The sequence below is a fragment of the Athene noctua genome, chromosome 1, assembly GCF_965140245.1.
Source record: "Athene noctua chromosome 1, bAthNoc1.hap1.1, whole genome shotgun sequence".
NCBI classification, from domain to species: Eukaryota; Metazoa; Chordata; class Aves; order Strigiformes; family Strigidae; genus Athene; species Athene noctua.
The window spans coordinates 20987239-21007517 of record NC_134037.1 but is presented as its reverse complement, the minus strand read 5'-3'; positions in this window follow the sequence as shown (position 1 = coordinate 21007517).

Sequence of the window (20279 nt, the reverse complement as noted above, 5' to 3'; positions counted from 1 at the left end):
CTGAGTGCAGGCTGAAAAAGCAGGTTCCAGTCCCAGAAGAGTTTTGATGTATTAGCAGAGCTGCTCAGCTCAGCTCGAGTAATGTCACAGTGCAGCTACACTGCTCTCGGTATACACTGCAACTGGTTGGCATATCTCTGTGCTGCACTACATTATGTAGTCTAAGTGTGCCCTAAAGGAGATAAAGGAGTATCTTTTCCCTCTGGCATAATTTCACTTCATTCAGGGGAGGTCAGCTAGAGTCAAATAGTATATTATGTCTGTGAAGATTAGGAACTCGGAATAATAAGTGAATATTCATCTGATGAATTATCTTCCATGCTTGATAAATATCTGGGAGTATACATGAGGAAATACAGGTGTGAGTACGATGAATCTCTGGAGCTATTCCAGATATTATATTTTTACTAGCAATTTTCTTCCCCAGCAGCTTTTTAATCTCATGGGTGATCCACATTTTCTTTTTTCTTTTTTACCTTTCTGAATTGGCCTAATCTGTTCTTTTAGATAAAATTGGATATAATATTTAATACTAATATCCAGTCTTGTTAAATATCATGTTCTGAATGTTTAATTATTTTGCATGTAGAACATAATTAGCCATTTGTTTCCTAAATAGTTTTCATTAGAGGTTCCAAATGAATAAGTAAATGGCATTTACATTATCCTGACACAATTATTCTCTCATAGGAACATTGTATCATGTAAACTAGTTTCACATTGGCACTGAGAAAACAAACTCATTCTGTTGTGCTGAATTCATATTCCTTTTTAAGAGTATATCTGCAGATAGTCAGCACACTGCACTGAGTGCTCTGGAGAGTAAGGGAGTTGCATGGATTCTTTTCCTAATGAACATGTCCAGCTCCACCTGTCTGTGTGCTTTCATCTTGCCTGAATGCTTAGGCCGAGATTACAAGAATAATTGGAGCAATGAAAATAATTCGATGTTTTCATAGAGTATTACAAGCTTGCTTGCAAACATGATGGGGAAATTAGTAAGTGGGAAGTGTCCCCCAGTCTCATGCCTTTGCTGTCAACAAAGGCCATCCTTTCCAGTGCAATCCTCTTCTAGAAACTCTGCATTAAGATCTCAGAAATGGTCAGTTACCTTCAAAGAAGGAAATCATAGGGGAAATTCAGCAAATTGTTGACAAACTTTTGGAGGAATTTTTGAGATCATGTTTCTTCACTGGAAAATTTCAATTTGTCAAAACTGTTTTGTTTTTTTTTTTTTTTTTCAGAGAGGTCCTACATTTGAGAACATTATTTGAGAAATTAGTTTGAAGTAACATTTGCAGTTTCACATCAGAGTAAAATAGATCAAATCCATTTGATAACCAAATTGTGGAGATAATGTACCTGAAAGGAACAGCTACATACAGGATACTGATTGTGCATGATCTTTCAGCTTCTGAGAAGGGAAGCACATACAAATACTTGTTCTAGAAATATGCACATATATCATTCCAGTGACATTTGTAAAGAAGAGAAGATAATATCCAAGTGTTCAGGAAATAAATATAAATCCTGGATAAAATTCTGCTTCTTTTATGCCCTCTGAGAGAGAAATGAAGGCTGAGCAAATCAAATCTACTTCTGAGATTCTGTTGAGTCTGGGAATAGTGCAGAAGAGTCAAAAGAGTCTGTAAGTGAAAGTAGCATTTCCTGTATTTTTAGTTTTCCATAGATGTGCAGTATAAATGGAAGCAATTCAGAATATTTAAAGCAGGCTAAATCACCACATTGTGTAAGGTGCCATATCAGCCAATGTAAATCAGTTTAACTTTGTGGCATTTATTTCCTTCAGGACTTAAACCAGTATGTATGAAAAATTAGGATACGTAAGATGTGCGTTTATGTGAAAGCTGCGCTGTTATCCAAAAAACCAAAGAGCTTTGATCTATATTTTGTACAAAAAATAAGGAACAAAAGCCAACCCACTAAGAGATGTAAATCATATTTGAGAGAATCCTACATAAATTTTTAAAATTAAAATGAAATGTTTCCTTAGAATTATTTTCCAAATCACAAAGAATTAATAATTCTTAAGGTTTTATTCCTTTTGAAACTAACAAATTTTAATGCCAAATGAAACAAATAATATATTTATAATGCATAAGATAATATAAAAAATGTTTGTATAATATAAATTTGTAACGTGTAAATAATCTGCTGCAAAGAAGCATTTTCACATTTGTGGTACTTGTATTAAGCACTGAGAGTTTAAAATGGCCTTTTGTTCTCAGGCTACTTGTGCTGAACACTATTGCTGTTCAAGGAATTCTCTAACTCAGGTGGGAGAGATGTTGACATGCAGCCATGTGCTCTGTAAGTCTGAATACCAGAACAAGACACTTTTCCATCTTCTAACAAAGTCCAAAACAGCTGTGTCTGCAGTTGTGCTGAACCTTCTCCTGTTCAGTTCTGGAAACCTGCTGATGGGATTTGTGCTCTGGGCAGGAGGTTTGTCTGGAGGCCCGATTCATGCATTATTTCTTCTTTCCTTTTGAAGCACCCCAGACAGCTATTTTTAGTACTCCTGGTGCAAACCCCAGGTAATCCCTGTGCTTCAGGGCATCCTCTTATCTGCCATAGGCATTTTTCAGCAATCCCAGAAGCCTCCATTTATCCCATTTGTCCCTCCAGTATGATCACAGACATGGTCAGGAATTTAGAGGTGGTTTTTTGCTAACCAGAAAAGTCAGGATTTGTAGTGATTCTGGACTCAGGACAGGTATAGATTGCCTGCAAGGTAAAAGTGGTCATGAGGCACTTGAGTCTTCATGTCACTCATGGGACCTCATTCTCAGGTGCACAGTAGAATTAGCCTTCAGTTCAAGCATGGGAAAAATTCAAAGGCAGCAATTATACCAAAGGAAGTAGATGTGCAAGTCATCTATTTCTTGTCAGTGTTCAGACAATGCTGATCTTTTGTTGCAGCTATGAGAAAATACCAGAAAGGTTATTTCCTTTCTGTTCAGGTGATTCACAATTAAGAACTAAGTTGGAGATATTTATGTCAAGATTAACTGCTGGTTGTCATAGAAAAAGAGCCCATATGACAGCTTTGAATCATTTAAATCATGTAGGCTTGTGTAATAAAGAAGTTGCAAAGAGGTCCTAGCCTGAGGTCCTACAAATTTCAATGAATAAGGACAGACATGGGAGATGGTTTGAAAAAACAGGATTTTTGTTAATTTATAGAATTTTAAACACAAATCTGGCAAATTTTAATGTTTGTATTAGGAGCTCAGTTATTGTATAATGAATGCCAGAGATCCTAATTTTTTGTAACAGTGAGTTTGCTTCCTTCTCTTGGTTTTAGATAAAAGCTCAAAAAATCAAGAATGTGCCATCAGATTCACAAAAATACAGATATATAGTGGTTTTTTATTGCTGTTAAATGTCAGAACATTTCCATATTGCCTTTCAGGTCCATGTCATTGTCTTCTTGGATTCCCAATCTGTGAAAGTTCAATTTCAAGTTCAGAAATTTCAATTCTGGGTTCATCAGGCAGTGATTGTGTGATCAAGCTTCTCTCAAGTTCTGGCTGGATACCACCAACCCTAAGCTTCCTGGTTGTTGGTTTTGACTTTTCATGCCTCACCATACACTTCACACACTGGTGACCTCATGTCAATCATGAATGCTCTCCTGTTGTTTTCCCTGTCCTGTATTCATTAGTCCCTCACCTCCGTTTCCTCTTTTCCTGTTTACCCTTTACTTAGCAAACACATATCCAATAATGTTTTAAAAAGGCCAAGTCCCTCTGGTAACCCCTTTTTCTGCAGAGATAAAAATCTCAGGATGTATTGCAAGATGCTGATGCAAGCCATGTTTTTTTTCATCCTATTGAAACACTTTATTCTTTATCTTGTCTATTTAAACTCTAAGTCTTGAATTCATCTCACCAAATGCAGATGTCTCCAGTGTAAATATTCAGCTCCGAGCTAGTCATGTCTGTTTTCCTTTATACAGAATGCAGAAATAGGCACTTGTAGACTGTAATTCAAATAATTCTAAAATAGACACCTAAAATAGGCTAGAGAAATCATACTTACAGGTGCCTATTACTTTCAAATGACCATAAAGGGAGACAAGGATGACAAGGATGTTGCTTGTCTCCATGTGAGCCTCGGGAATTTGGTAGAAGTAGCCTGCCTTTATGGGGCACTCTGGTGGGTACCCAACAGTATGTCAGGAGGAATGAGGCTCTCCACACCATCCCGGGTATTTTTGTTTATGTGATAATAATCACATGAATGCTATGTGCCTCATTACTCCTCTTTGCTGCACTGATGCTTTGGCCAGACTACTCACTCTTTCCAGGTTTGTCTGTATCCAGTTGTTACCATAATCCTTATCCTGAAATTAGTTTCTCTCCTTCCCTGCGTGGCTCCAGCTTTCCTGAATGCTTGTCTTGACTTACAGCCTTGATGCTTCTGCTGTCTTCTGTAGTCTGAAATTGCTCGTCATGAAGTTATAAACTCATGTTTACTTGGAGTTGAAAAGGTTTTAAGAAATGAAGTTGTGATATCTTAAGCCTTCCCTGTACCCCTCTGTACAATTAAACATCTCACAGTAGTTGTACACTGGAGGTAGTGCTGTGTCCTTGGGAGGAACTCTCACTTGCCTACATACTTAATGGTAGGATAATTTTTAGGGGATCTCAAGGAGCAGAGCAGAGGGTTTAGCTGAGGAGAAGTTAATGAAGATAGGGATAGGACATATGGGGACTGGGGCAGGCAATTGCAAGCCCATCCATCTCCTGTGAGTCACCTTCTGTTTCTTCCTTCGTATCATGTGTTTCACCAAGAAACTGTTCTCATATGGCACAGTACAAGAGGCAAAGAATGTAAACTGCAGGGACAGAGGAAGAACATTTGATAACTATTAGTATAATCTACAGAAGGATCACACATCATCTACTTGACATATCTATTCTATATGAAGTCAATGCAGCCTTCCTATGGGTGAATACAGCTCTGAGAGCCATGCATGTCTTAGCAGAATTTGGGCCTGTACTTTTAATATTCCAACATGTAGTTGAAAAAGGGTAATGTAGTACCTGATTGGATTGGAAAAAAATGTGTTTCAATACATACAGCTAATGATATGAAAGATAAGAGGCTTAGCATGTTAGAGAGCTGCCCTGGATGGGAATATGTAAACAAACCTTAATGCTAAAAGACTTTAGCTCCTAGTTTTACAGCTTTTAAAACCATATTCTCCACAAAAATCACAATTGTTTGTAATTGTGTTTTGTATGTGTATTATTTATTTGACTTTTCTACCAACATATTTTGCCTTGGGATAGCCTTGGAAATGAACTGAGTCATCTTGGTGAGTTTCTCCTGGTGAAATATTTTAGAATAAATAATCTCTCTTAACATTTTTATGGCTTGCCATCTGTACTAAATACATCTCTATGAAAAAACGCCTAAGGCCAAATGTAAAGTAGGCTTGGGAGGTAGAATACTTAGCAATGTAATGCCTGAGAGTTGGGTGGAATTCATGGTGCTGTTAGGCATATAAATTCCTTGTGCTCTGAGTGGGGAGGAGTCACAGCTTCCAACTCCCTGGGCAGCAGGATGCTTCAGGCAGCTGGGAGAGAATGCAGGATAGGGGGTCTGTTTTTAAACTGAAGTAGCAGTTCAGGGTTGCTGAGTATCTCTGCCAAATGGGATTCAGTCTGTAAATCAGTCACTGAAGTAATGCATTTAGGTGTATAAAGACAGTTCAGCTTTTGTTTAAAAATAGGACAAATTGTGGAAACTAGACATACTTGAAATGGGGACTATCTTTTTTTCTAGGTGTCACTCAGACCAAGGTGTTTGTGGACTTATTATGTGCCAGGTGACATGTTTGTTTATGACAACTGATAATAGAGAAAACTAATATTATGACAAAACCAAATGTATAAGGTTATATATTCACAAATCAGGAAATGCAAAGTTCATGTTAGAAGATAGAATTGATTTCAGGGTATGATAAAAATGTAGTGTGGTAGAGAAAATTATTATTAAAACAGAAAGGAAAATGGCTGAAAGCTTTAACAGTGGAGGAGATTCTCCGTGGCAGGAGATTTTAAAATTAAGATTGTAAATTTTTCTATGAGATACGATCTTTCAATCATGACTATTGCATCTGTAGCATCTGAACACAAAACGTTGTGCATTAGAGAGGTGATGGTGCCTGGACAGTTGTAAAGGAGAAGAAGATAAGACATTCTGAGAGACCTAGGAAAGAGAAAATAGGATGAAGTCTGAGAATAAAAAAGAAAGTAAAAAGAATTGGAAAAGGGACATCTGTGTGTAGTAATAAAAGGAAAGGGAAGTTTGAACATGGAAGACAGAACAAAAGCAGCACAGGAATGAGCATGGTAAATGTCACTGCCTGCTAATGAGGTGGGGCATAAGGGATTTCCTGTTTGGTTTGTTTTCTGAAGGGGGCTCTAGGACTCAGTGCCTGCAATGGGACGACAGTGGCCCCCATGCCCCAAGAAGGATTATCTATTTTAAGTTTCTATGCTGTTTAAAGAAAAGGTAGAACATAGCTATATAATTGATGAATAAATTACTATTTCTTACCAGTAGAGAGAACAAATGAACATAAATTACATAATAGCACCTAGAGGCTCTGAGCATGATAGAGGCTACACTGTGCCTGATATTGCTCAGATGATGAGAAGTAGCCCGTGCCCAAAGGACAATACTGTCCTGTATGCACACTCAGTGTGAATTCATTGGGGACTATGAATTATACCGATGCATAGAGGTGATGATATCTGCAAAGCCTAATGATGTGATTCCCATCAGAGTGAAGTGATTGTCTGACTTGTGTGTGCAGTATTGACACTCAGGCCTACAAATGCAAAATTTTAAATCAAAGTTCCATCTTCAGAGATTGCAGGATAAATAAAGTGAAGTGGTAAAGCAATAAAACCAGAAAAGATTAAACTCTATATCTTGCGACCTGATTTATATACAGTGTGTTAAATAACTGACATAAGAACAAAACGACTAGCATGCATTTTTAACGTGCGAAAGCTATCTGCTTAATGGCCTCTCAGAATATCCAGGACTTCTAGCCAAACAGAAATGAAATGCTTTATTCATTTGGTTATTGATACTTGGGAGAGGAGTGAGGAATTTTAAACGATTTCCTGAATATTATTCTCACTGATGTCTGGGAAACTGCTTCTACCTGAGGCATTGAGTTTCATTGTGTCTATCAGGGTCAGTTCTGTTTGAGTTGGCTTTCCCAGTCCCTCTGTTTATTGAACATTATGTTAAGAAGTCAAAAGAAAAATGGAGACTCTACAAGTTTTTTGAAATAAAATTTCTGCTAATTTTGGATAGTAAGAGAACTTTGACTATCTGCTTTTTTTTTTTTTTTTTTTTTTTTTTTACGCCAATAGACTGTGACCTGAATGCTTTTAGAGACTGTTAACTATCCTGTTTCTCTGAGGACTTGTTGCTGGCACACTATTAATCAGCATAAGAATTTATAAAAATTGCAGAGAAGGAAGTTACAACCGTCTTATATGTTTCAGATTGCTTTCTGTTCCTTCTAGCCATCATAATGCTTCATAAATCTTTCTTAGAACAGTTTTTGGAGGAAGAATCATAAACTCCTCTGCATATGAGAACTTTCAGAAATACCTGCTCCCCTGCTGTCTGATTTCAGCTTCTCCACTTTCCCATAAGACCTGGCAGCCTGTCTAATAAATATTTGTTTCTAGCCTCAGTTAAGATGTCTTTGCCAGGGGCACTTCACCATCACATGTAAGAAATGCCACAACATAAATGGTAGATATGAATTTATGTAGGCTTTGATACTTGTAAGTCTAAGGAATTTAGATTCTTCTGAGAAGCTTCTAAAGAAGCCTCAGTGATAGAGTACTGACAAGATATTGTCAGAAGCAGAAAGTGCCTGATGACCGTTTCATAGTTTGTAATTCAAGGAAGATATTGTGCTGTTTACTACAGTTTACTCTTAGTCTAGCATTTTCCCAAGCCTACCTTTGTTTTTGTCTCTTCCATGACTGCTGGTTGTAGTTGAGTAAGTTGTACACTTTCAGATCACTGGGCCTAAAGGCTTTCTTCCTAGGGTATTCAAGACTGACTGAGGAGGTCTCATAAAAATCAGAAGTTATCTTGGATTTGTATAAGAAAGTTAATGTACTTGAAAGCTAGGAAATGGCAAATGTGACTGCTGTCATCAAAAAGGAAAGAAGGAATGGAGGAGTAGGGAAATCAATAGCTCAACTACTTTAACTTCAACTGTCATAGGTAATTAAAGTTTCTGTAAGCACCTAAAATGAAATGGAGAGAATTAGGAGCAGCAAGAATTTGTGTAAGGCCAATTAGGCCTTAATTTGTGAATTAAACCAATAATTTTTCCTTTCACAGTAGCATAACACTCACTACACTCAAATACCAAGGAGCAGATTTAATGAGTAAACTTCTGTAAGGCTTCTGATACTGACATGGCTGCTATATGAATTTTAGCAACCAAATAATCTAATTAAAATATTTTTATGTATATTCCTAGTTTTGGTTAAACCTCAATTCATTTATACTTATTTTGCTCTTTTTCACATCATTGGGATAAACATGAGTATGTAGATATCTACTCAAGATTCTTCATGGCAGAAGAGAACAAACTTACAAAATTGCTACTGTGAAAGACATATTCCACTCCCTAAACACACATTTGGCAAATTTGCATACCACAAGTCTGTTTTATCTTAACAGAATTGACAGAACCATTTCTACCTCCAGTTCCTGTAACTGGTGCGGTTCTAAACCAACATCTCCTTCTGGGCCCAGTTTTCTCCTACCTGTGTCACCAGCATTGTCAGTCAAGAGCTGTCCAGTGGTTAAACAGAGGTGGAGAAGATGAGGACTAGAGGGGCTTAAAATGAAGCAAGGAAGATTTAGATAGATATCAGGAATAATCTTTTAACAGCAGGATTAGGTAAGTAAATGCGGCAATACATTGCTTGGAAAAAACTACAAAGTCTTCACTGTTGGAGGTCTTTAAGAAAAGGCTATGCAAAAGTCTCCCAGGTATAAGACAGATTTGGCCTTGAGACAGGTCATTAAATGACCTATTAAGGTCTTTTTTAGATGTAATTCTGATGTTTTAATTTCTGAATGTTTTGGGGGTTTTTTTCTGCCTGTGATTCCTGGTTGTATTCATATGCAACCAAACACATATTGCATTATCAGTCAGAGTTGACTGTAACAGCCTCTAAACATATTATATAAACTGGAATCTGTAATTGCAGAAACACTTCCTGTAATCACCATCCAGTGTAGCTGTCTGCCTAAATTAGCAGAATTCTGCCATTTATTACAGCTGTGCAACTCCATCTAAAGGCAGTAGGGGTACGTGGCCATAACTGATGACTGAGATTTGCTCTATTTGTCTTTGAAATCGAGTCTCTATTGGTAGATGGCACAGAGGGAAAAAATTTAGTACTACTATAATGCCATATACCATATGACAAAACTGATTTATTGAAAACTAAATGCTCTACATCATGTCCTTCTGAAAACACATTGTTTTCATGTGCTGAGTTTTAGACCTTTGAAACTGGAATATATTGTTCCAAAGAGTCAGGTAAATTGAAAGCTATTTATGTCAACATTTCAGAGAAACAAATTGTGTGTATTTGCAGCCTCGATAGAATGCTCTTAACTTTGCACAGAAAAATACTCTTTTCAGCATCAATCTACTGGAACTGATGTTCTTAAGCCTTTCCCAGACAAATTTGTAACATAATTGTTTCCTTTGCCATATATTCACATATTTTGATTAGCATCCCCCCAAAAAGCATTTAGTACCTGGAAAATAGAGGTGAATTTGGATAATGCCAATTTCTAAGTTTAGACAGAGTTGCTTCAGAATCTGGAGCAAGCATGGGAAAGATGAAAGCCATTGGTGAAAGTGTAATGTGGCTGTAAAAGGTTAAATTAAAATGCATATCCAAATCCAGAATCTTGTAACAGTCAGCAGAGTAAAGTAGCTTAGGACATTGCTATCTAAAGTCACTCTGAATTTCTCACAGGCATTGATCATATATTTGATACCATTGGCATGAAAGCTGCTGCTGCTGTCAATTTATAACCCAGGATTTTAAAAAAGAAATAATCTGTGTGTGCTGATGAATTTGTTTAGCCATATATGAAAACATTAATCTCTAATAAACTGAAGGTTCAGATACCATACAATCTACTTTATATAATGTTGATTATATAGATATTTGTAATAGCTATACAATATTGAAATGCTTGTGTAAACACCTTTCAGTTTACCTGACTCCCCTTGTCAGCCTGTGAAGGTGAATGCTCTTTTACCCAAACTAGTTCTGATCAAAACCAGACTGAGGTCAACCGTGGGACAGAAGATTGAATGGGTTATCCCTAATGTCGATTGAGAGATTTGGTTCAGCTGCTGCTGCATTTCAAAGGAGCAGCTGGTGACTCTGCAAAGAGAAGAAAGTTTTAAATGAAGCTATAGCTCTTACAGCTTTGATAATATGAATATACTCCATGTTTTATAAACAAAATTTGTGTATGTTGAAACATCATATATTTTTGTTAAATGTTCCTTTTAGTATGACATGGCTTGATGTCACTAGTGTTTGCCCAACAAACCATTGGATATCAACAAAGATATTAATATTTGACCTCTGATACTGCTAGTGACATGATTATTGTTTAAATAATGCATAATGTAGGAACCCATAGTTACCATTTCACTGTGCAATAAGTGAATCAGTCATGCATTCTAAAGTGATGACTTTTCCATATAGTGTATAGAAATAAGATACAGAAGTTTGTAGTTAGGCATAGGGACCATATAATAAAAGTACTGAGTTTAGTATACCATGAAATGCTGAGAAATATGTTTAACTTCTTATCTCACTGTATAGATATAGTAGTCAGTAATATATAGGCTTGAAATAATCTGCATTCAGAAGAAGTTTTAGTATCCTCTATTTTATAATGCAGGAAAGAATATGTTGGGAGAAAATTATCTGGAAATGAGCATGAGTCCCAATAGAACTGTGAGAGAAAACATGGTTTATTATTGATATTAATGACTTTTTAATTGGTCAGAATAGAATTTTTCAAGTACCTATACAAAAAAGTTGACTCTAGTGACAGGAGTTTCAGTTATGATGCACATATTATCCATTTTGCTTTCCCTTCTTTTTCACAAATATTATGTTGAAGAAAAGATAGAGACAGGCATTTATTAATAAATACTTTGTGCCTTTAAACATATGGGCAATGCTTTTGATCTCAAAATTTTACTTCTGTTTTTCCTCCCAATCACCAGCCATTCTACTACTACAAGTTAATGCTGGGCTTTGTATTAATATCTGATATATATTAGGCTTAAAGTATGATTTATACTTAGTTGTCTCATTTGTCAAAACACGAGTCATCAGAATCATCAGTCGTTGCTGCATCACATGCAAAAAGCTATGTTTAGGTTGTAGTCCTCTCCTTTTGTTTTGATGCTAGCATTTTTCATCCTTCTTTCTACTGCTTCTCCAAACACAGTCTTCCTGAAACTGTGTCCTCTAAATCAACTAAATCTCATTTCACCTAGATAAGCTTTTCCTCATCTGAGCCAATGACTGGCTTAAGTCTCCAAACAAAGCACATGGAAGTAAAAGTAACTACGATCCAAATAAATACCTGTTTCTCGGTTCTCTTGATACGTTTTCTTATTCTTTAAGTTATTTCTTAAGATTTTCTCTCTCTATAACAGTTCTTATATTAAATCACCTTATTTAGCTTCTTATGTTGTCTCTATATCCTTTAAAAACAAGGGAATTGAGTTTCTTTTCAATCTCTCTTGAAGCTACTGAACTTGTATAAATATAATTTAAAAGTTCACGAGTTTCCTAGAAAACGTCTGATAATGTTTATTAATGTATATTGTCTGGTCGTGCAGCTTTGTCTGCTTTAAGTACATCTAATACTTCCATAACCAATTCTTTGCTACGTATACTTCTGCTCTAGTGACCTGAGGGATATTGATTCACAATTTGGTTCATCACCAGCCTCTTCTTCTCTAAAGACATGGACAAAGTCATTGTATAACAACACTGTGCAGTTCAGCACTGATAAAAACTCTACATTGCCTCGTAGTGGCACAAAACTTTTGTTGCTGTCCTTTGCATAGATAAGTCTGTGTAAATGAGGTAAAATGAAGAATCAGTAGCCTGGAATCATCTGCCCCTCAAACCCCATTTTTGTATCTGTTTATCTTACACTATTTGATTGTACTGAAAGCTGCCAGTCTTGTCCTGAAGGCTACAGGGAACACAAATTTGCAAAGATATCTGGCTGTGTCTAAATTACAGATCATGAGCAGCTATCTTGGTCTGACCTTTCACTTTTATTTAACATTTCCCTCCTTCTCAGGAAAACCTTTGCTTATTATTTCTTCAAGTTTTTCATAGAATATATAGTTGCTTACTGTTACTTGTATTATGAGGTAGATAATATGCAGATGCAGTGACTAAAACCAGTGAGTCTTCCAAGCATGAGTAGTAAATATTTAAGAAACTGTTGCTGTTTGAAAACTGGATGAGATTTTTTCGTTGTGGAAGTAGATTAAAGAAAAAAAACACATTTATTTAAAAACATTTAAAGACAAAATATTTATTTTTATTATGAACACATTAATTCAATTTGAAAGATACTGAGGTGAGGTATCAGATACAATGGTCCTACTTTGATCAGTGCCTCCTGCAAGATGTGCTAACATATAGCTAACATCAGTATTGCTACGAGACAGTACATTTCCACTGACAGATTTTTATTTTTTTTTTTCCCCTGCTTCTGCTTCAGTAACAAGGGGAATATAGATTTTAGTTTTCTGGCATTAGCTGGTTCATCTCTGCTCATTTCTTTAATTTAAAACAGGACGGTGATCTGTTCCACCTCTTTCATTTAACTGTTTGACTATGAATCAAAGAAGTTCCGTGGGCTACAGCAGCAAGACTCTTAAGAGTTTGGGGTCTGCCCTGCTGCTTTTGTCTGTGAGACAAACTTTGGAGATTTCAACGTTATTTTAATGAAATGTTATAAATGTTTCAAAATAATTGTTCAGTCTTATTCTACTTGCTATATGAATTTAAGGGGCTGACTTTGTTCCAGAGATGTTTCCTGAATGTGTGGGATTGAGATAAGTATGTATGAGTGCATACTGATGAAATTACCAGGGCAGGAACAATAGTTAATTATTAAATCCAGAAGATCTCATTGAGTTGGAAACCTCTTGGCATGTTAAAGCCTAGGGAAAGAAGTTCTCTCCAACTTTGTGTTTGTGTTAGAACCCAGAGAAGCAAACTCTAGAGACAATACAAACCAACCCAAATGGTTTTATTGCTCTTTGAAAATGTTAGGGGAAAGACTGAGGAAGAATTCTCAAATACCTGAGAGTTAAGCAGAGGAAAGGACATCCTTTCATATCAGGAAGGACAGATGTTTCAGAAGTTAGGGAACTGTAATCCTGGCTGTTGAGAAGAGGAAGAGAAATGCAAAGGTTCAGAGCAGAAACTATGCTGCACTTCATTCAGAGAATTCTGAACCTTGGTTTATAGCGTGCTTACAAGAGAGAGGAAGCTGGGACAAGGAAATGCATATGGGGCTTTTAATTTTTGTTTTAATTTAAATAAAATTAAATGATAAATAATAGGGGTTTGTGCTGAGGCAATTGTGCTTGAATGTCGTAACATACGAAGATTTCATGTGTTGAAGCGTGCAGTTCCTGTACAAGCTGGAATATTCTGAGATAATGCTCTTGAACTATTAGTGACTTTGTGTGAGTATAAGAGACTGATCAGACCTAAGGCAGCTGCACTGTTTCCGCAAGCTATGACTTAGCAATCTTCCAACAAGGCTAAAGAAAAAGGGTATTTAAATCTATGCAGGTATCTGCATTTTAAGAGCACAGTGGCCTATACCATTGGCACAGTAGTGACAATTAACAAAAAATTGAAAAGCTGAAATGTGTTTTTTAAAATGTCCAGAGAACTGAACTCGTTACTGAAAGGCTGTTCTATAACAGTCTATTTTTCTGTCAAATTTATACACCTTAGAGCATGGAAATGAACAGTTACACTTCTGTTGCTAGGTAAACACAGACATTAGTTTGTTTTAAAATTAAATATTCATACCAGCGAAGAATAAGTTTTGTCTGCTCGGAAGTCAGTAGGGGCACCAATGTTATCTATTTTCCTCAGTGTGAGTGTTCAGAAATCATAAATGAGCCAATAAAGTATGTTGTCATTTAGCAACTTTAACTTTTTAAAACTGTGTTCGAAGTCCTGTATATTCATATCCACTCATCATGGGAGAGACACTAAACTATTCAGCCTTAACTGCCAGTGAATTATTTCTTAAGGCAGTTCAGTCTATGCTAACAAGTATGATGAATATTGCCTTCCATTGTTTGCTTATAGTCCCATTTCCTTTTTGTTTCTTAGGGTGATACAATGCTACTTTGCAGTATGCTGCTTCGCCACTCCGGTATCTTAAGATGTTCTCCATTATATACTAGGGTTCTTGAAAAGTGAGCCTTCCTGATCACTTTCCCTGCTGAGTTTCATAGTATTCTTGACATTAAATTGTATTTATTTCTCCTTGATTTGAAACAGTCTCTTACATTGTGTTTTCTTAATTGGAACTTTAAATTGATAGGCTTTCTAAGTTGTATGACCTCTTGCTTCTCATTCAACAATGTCAAGAGTCAGACATTGCTGCTATCTAGGGGCCAAGAACTTAAACCTATAGTTCATTTTTCTCAAAGGCAGTTTGTGCACAGGGAAGCTGTGGATAAAACTCCTCCTAATGACCATTCTGACTGCATTCTGAAAAACATCATGTTGAGGCCTCTGATTCTGTAACTCACCTTGGCCGCAGCAACAATAAAATCTGCTGCAAATAGATAAGATGAATACTAAAGCACCCTAGAAGTAAAAACTGTTAAAATATTCTCTTCAAATCAGAGGATAGCCACTGCATAAAGATCAGTCTAGCTTGCACGATAGAAATATGAAAAGCTCTGCACCTTGATATGTGCAAGCTAAAGTAACTTCTAATTCAAAGTACTGTACTCAGGAAAATATTATATTGAAATGCCTGTGTATTTTATTTGTGACATAATGTTATTCTCTTTCACAGTCACAACAAAGCGAGCATGATTGTGAAAAGTATATGCAATGTGTCTGCTGTAGCTCACACATCTGTGGAGGTTTTTGCTTTTGTGTTGGTGACAGGGACCATGGAGAGGCAAACTAAAGTCCTGCAAATCAACATGAAGGTTTTCAATGATTAATTAATTTACTAATAAGTTACTGATTGCAATGTTTGAATGGCTAATATGTTTTGAGTAAAATATCTTGTGTTAATGTAAAGTTCTCATGATTTTGTTATTTTAAAAATAAAGTCTTCAGTGTTCAGTTGATTGCTGTATCAGTGCAGGTTTGTTAAGATGCTTCTGGGGAAAAATGGGTTTGTCAGACTGTTGCTTCTGTGAGGCTATAGGTTAAATGTCGGAAAAGGATTTAAGTATATTGTTATAGTAAGTCGTCATGTATCACATTTCAAAATGTTTAATTGATGGTCACCCTAACAACATATTAAAACTAACAAATAGCTAGCTATTCATTTTAGAGGTGTATTGCATGTAAGTTGGAGAAGAGAATGGTCCCTGATAACAGGGGGCCTGCCATGCGCCCACCTGCCCCAGGACAACCCTTTCATACCTCCCTGCAACTTCTGAGAAGGTGGCTGTGCTGTGGCTTTCACTCACAGTGTTAACACAAAACAGAGCACATTCTTCATATCTATGGCATACAACATTTGATTTCCTTATCAAAGGGACAAATTTATGTGTGGTTCTATCTGTAAAAGTCCTGAGGAATCATTAAAAGATTTTGACTGTGATTATAAAGGGCAGTTAAGAAACTGCCCTTTTTTATTAAACTGTTTATTTTAGATTACAGCTCTTCCAGCTTTCTGTAACGTATATAGAGAGCTTGTTCATCCTATACATTGTTGCTCTCAACTTTTAGAAAGCTAAAAAGTTAAGCATCAAGGAAGCTCATTGTTTATACAATAGTTATAGCAAATATTCCCTAAAGAAAGTAATTTAAACTGGCATTTTAATTTAGGGATACTTTTGCATTTGGTCATGATTCAACTTTTAGAAAAAATATGATTTATGTAAGGTTACTAATGCTGCAAAACCACTGATGGGGTGATGAAGAACACTACCAAAAAATTTGGAAAATCATATTAATTAGAGAGAAAATGGTATGTCATCCATAAAGGTCACTTTTGGTTCCTGGGTGAGTCATTAATGGAGAAAGTGCCAAATCCAACCAGTAAATTATCTGCAATAAACAGGTTCATTAGCTCTAATGACAATTTACATAGTGTATTGAAAAGGTAGTACTTAAGCAGGGACATCTGGGAAAATGTAATCTGTATGTGCTGCAAATGGCCCAACTCAATCTGAGAAGTAAGTGTGGAGAATGGGGAAACTTGTAAGAAAAGGACAGATTTCTGCAGTTTATCAGTTATTTTACCAATTTGTTAATGCTTTCACAGGACTTGTTTTTCATTTATTTCAGCATGAAGAAAGCAGAATGGAGTTAGTGATCTACAGGGTTGAAAACAATCTGTGTTAACTCCAGTGTGATAGAGGTGAAGCTCTTGAGTAGAAGGCTGCACAGGAGTACAAGATTTTCCCAAGAGATTCATTGTACAGAATTGCTGATATAATCTATGTCTTTAATATAATAAATTAATAAGTGTGGTTTATGTGGATGTAGGTTGGTGAATAAACCATACAGTAAAGTGGAACTTGTGACATGCTACAGACACATGCATATCCATTTTTGTATGCAAGACCCTAAAAAGAAATTAAAAAAGAACACTGTATGTGATACAAATCAATGAAGTAGTCTCAAATTTCACTTAATATGTTTCTTTTCACTTGTCAGGATGATTTTCCTTTCATTTTTTGTTTACGGAGATTGCAGATAGAAGTACATAAAATTCTTAGCAGTTTTTCCTTCATGCAAGTTGTTATTAAGGAAACGTTCTTTTTCAGATATTTGGCAAGATAATACTGCTGTAGAAAAACAGACTGCATGTTTTTACATTTGCTTTATTTTATGGTGTGAGTTTATTTAAAAAAAAAAAAAAAGACTACTACATCTGTAGGTCTCTTGTGACGGTTGGTTTGTTAATGTAATCAACCTCATCTGAAATGAATGGTAGACTAATGACTAGAGATGTGTTCATGACCCAGGAATAATTCCTGTACCCACTAATTACTTAAAAAGAAGAGGGCAACTTTCTCTATGGGTGACCCAGCAGTAATTAAAAGACCACAAATTCATGTAAATAACAATGCAAAAGTTAATGCTGTCCTTGAACAGATCAAAACTTAGTACTAGGCTTTTTGAAAACAGGGAATGTGCTTTTATTTCAGTGCCCCGGTCATTTGTACATAAAGCAAGGAAAGTGGCTGTGAAATAGTCTATTTGGGCCATGGAATGGATTCTTTCACTGCTGGTTGAAAATTATTACACATTGTTAAACAGCTTGTTTGAATGTTAGGTAGATTGCAGACAGGTGTGAACAAATTGCCCCAGGTTGTCAGGATGCAAGGCAGCAAGGCAGTGGTATGGCTGGGGAAGCACAGTGTTGAGCTCTGCTGAGCCGCAGGACGTGCTGGAGAGGGCTCAGTGCTGTGGGAAAGTAGCTGTCTGGCCTTTGAGCCCCACCTGGATTGTCTTCCACTGGCTCAGAGGGCAGGGCAGCTGCTAATACTTGGGTGCCCTGTGCAGTCTTCCCTAGTCTCTGCAGAGAATAGGAGTCCCTGCAGAGAAGAGGGGTCATGGGGGTCTTTTGGGCTCCTCATTATTAATATAAATGTTAGGTGCTTTAACAGCCAACCTAAAATCTCTCTAAGCACACATATTTAGGCTACCATCCATATCCAGATGAGTCCTAGGCAGGGGAGTGAGGCACCCCTTTCTAGAGCAAGACACCTCTTTGCCCAAGTGTTCCCAGGAGTTTGATCCAGTAACTGTTATCTGAGCTTGTCTAATAAGTGCTGACAAATCTGAATTAATTCAGAAAGGCAGCCAGAGGAACTTGTGGTGCCCACCATTTACATAATTGTTGAGTAATCACAACATGTATCCTGGAAAAGGGAAACAATTTCTAAGCAGTTTCTAACTTCACTCTGAAGAGATATGAAGCCTGTCATCCTATTTCCTGTTAGAAAGCCATAATGACCACTTCTGGGAAGAATGGTCCAGTTCTCCTACTGGGTAACAGCAGGGAGAGCTAGGCTTGGCTCCTGGCTAGCTGGAGTATTAGAGTGCTTCTGAAATTAAGGACCAGAACTCGGGTTTCCTCTCCATCATGCTATGCAGGTATCACTGACTTATGATCCTCTATCCTCTCTCTGTCTGACATTTCTTGTATTCCTGGCTGCAAATTGACCTTTTTTCAATATGGGAAATGAAGACATTCTTATCAAGGATAACTTAAACCCTGGAGTTCAAGGGAGTTTTCCTTGAGTGCGCAATTATCAGAGCGGGAGGGTGAGCTCTAAACCATCTGAAGCTGAGGAAGACTGTATTTGTCACCTTAGGGAAGTGCTTTTACCATTAAGCTCTCCAAGAGTGAGCACATATAATTTTTCATCTCCATAAAGAAGTGTGACCATGGCTTAGTGAAAGTGCTGATTCTCAGAAAATGCCAGGTTTCACATCACGGGGTTAGGATAGCTCCAGAGACTGACAGGTGCTTCAAAATACCACTAAGGCTATGCTTTCCTATGGCAATTGTAAGTATTTCTCTGCTTAGAACAGAAGGACTTTTTCTGGCATGGAGGACAAGGGTGCTAGTTTAGATTGTTTGGATCTCCGTGTTGCAAAATATCCAGTAAGTCTGTATAGACAGAGTGTTTGGTCCTCCCTGTGCTGTGGTTTTAGAATTATTTCTATTGAAAAGTTCACAGTGTGTTTTGACAGCTACTTTGTTTTGTATTAGGTGCTAAGAACTGTCCAGGCTTCTGCCTGGGGTTCTAAATTCACCCATTTTAGCTCAATGTGCAGGCACTATCTTGGGGTACGCGTAGAGTAGCATTTCTATGGCAGTAAGCAGGAACGAGATAGCACTGGTGAGTAAACTATAGCAGGAGGACTAGGACAATTTGTACCTGGGTGAGAGAAGAAGCAAGAGCAGCAGCATGGTGGGAGAGGAAAAAGAAGCATGAATTTGTGACTTGCTTCCCAACTAGTTTAAGCTTAACATGCTGATAGGACGTGCTAGATGGCATGGCAATCCTGACGTCCTGAAGGAGACTTACAGTTTGGGGAATTTAAAGATCCTGTTTGGTGCTAGGAATAATAAAACTTTGTTCAGTGGAGCTTATCAGAGAAAGATTATTGTTAGTAGTCAGAAAGGAGAAGTACCAGGATGGGATTGGTCTGCGCATAAGACTAAAATGAATGGTACCCTATCACGGACTCATTACACAGCCATTCACACAATATTTGTTCATTTTCTATGTTAATCTAATTTTCTGATGAAAGGAGAATTGCTTAAATTGTTTGGCTTAGTCTCCTCACAAATCCTTGTCAGAAACTTGTCTCCTGGACTCAATCTCCTGTGGCAGCAGAGACTGGTTGTACCTGACTAGTCCACTGAGGTGCTCCACAAAGCACAGCAGGAAGGAACTCACAGCTGGTTTTAATTTCACCGCTTAAATGGCAGTATAGAGGCAGCTGGGCAGGTCTTAAGCTCCATCTCATTCAATTTAGCTTCTTTTGGTGGCAAGATATATCAATGTCATCACACCAAAAGTGCCAATACTCGGCTGCAGGGACAGGGTGACTGTCCCACAAGGGCAATGGTTTTGCTGGTCATATACAGCACAGGTTTCCTTTTTATATCTCAACAGTGTTGACATTTTCTGCCAATCTGAATATGGCTGCATGGGAAATTAAAATAATCTAACACACCAGACAGCATTAGTTCTGACCATCAGCATTTTAGCTGTTAAATTCAACAGAAAAAAGCTTTTTTAAAATTTTTTATAATAATAAATTTAGTAAAAAGCTACATGCTGAATTAAATTTATATCATGTGCACATCGGTCAGTACTTATTGTGTACCTAATGGTATCAGATCCTTTTGTGCTCTTATGTATT